A 903-nucleotide genomic window follows, 5' to 3' on the forward strand; every position below is an offset into this window, starting at 1 on the left:
CTTCCCTCCCTCCCTCTCTCTCTCTCTCTCTCTCTCTCTCTCTCTCTCTCTCTCTCGTGCCTCCACACCGCATGTGTGCGCGTGTGTAGATGGCTCATCTCAGCCACATCACTAGAAACACTGCAGCATCCGCGCGATTATTCTCGCACACATCGACGGCAGTACTGTCGGATCTCCCCGTGTTTCTCCTGTCGCTCTCTGGGTCGTGGATCGGTGTCGGTGTATTGGATCGCAGCTGCTCAGTGAGATGCTGCAGGTAAACGCGACTCGTTTATCTTCCTCATTAACCCTGCAGATGATGCGCGTGCATCTGTCAGTGTGTTATCGTCAATGTCTGCTGTCAGAAGTGTATGTGTGTGTGTGTGTGTGATCTGTGTCAGAAGTGTGTCTATGATGCTGAATGCTGGAGCTGAAGGCCTACTGGAGCATTTCCACACAGTCTCGAGGCTATTTCTGCTCTGATGCTGTTGTGTGGGAGCTGCTCATGTAGGATACATGGTCCTATGGAGATTCAGAAATGTTCATTATGTTACAGTGTTGGTCATATTAGTGTATTAGTTTTAGATATCATCTATTTCCTTCTTTAAATCATCAGTAAATATGTAAAGAACATCAAAACGGTTGTTTTATGACATCAGCTTGGAAAGGTTCTGCTATGACTTCATTAGAACTTTAAAATGTTCTATGACATCATGGGAACTTACATTTACAACGACATAATAAGAACTTAAAACGGTTCTACTATGACTATTAGAAAAGTGCAACTACAACATTTATATTAACAACTTTTTTTTGTTTGTTTTTACATGATGTTCTAGGATTGTAGAGTTGTAATGTTCCAGTAGTACACCATATTGTTAAATATGCATATATATATATATATATATATATATATATATATAT

At 41.0% G+C, this 903-nt stretch overlaps 1 protein-coding gene across 1 annotated transcript in view; it reads left to right on the forward strand.

Moving 5' to 3' along the window:
* Positions 1-74: 74 nt before the first annotated feature.
* Positions 75-903, forward strand: part of LOC107659741 (epsin-3) — a 22,289-nt gene continuing 21,460 nt past the window's right edge. The window contains exon 1 of the mRNA XM_016448773.1: positions 75-256. The gene's annotated coding sequence lies outside the window, so the exon portion shown is untranslated. The remainder of the gene's footprint in view (positions 257-903) is intronic.

Source organism: Sinocyclocheilus anshuiensis, unplaced genomic scaffold (genome assembly GCF_001515605.1).
Source record: "Sinocyclocheilus anshuiensis isolate Anshui unplaced genomic scaffold, SAMN03320099.WGS_v1.1 scaffold968, whole genome shotgun sequence".
In the NCBI taxonomy this organism is placed as follows: Eukaryota; Metazoa; Chordata; class Actinopteri; order Cypriniformes; family Cyprinidae; genus Sinocyclocheilus; species Sinocyclocheilus anshuiensis.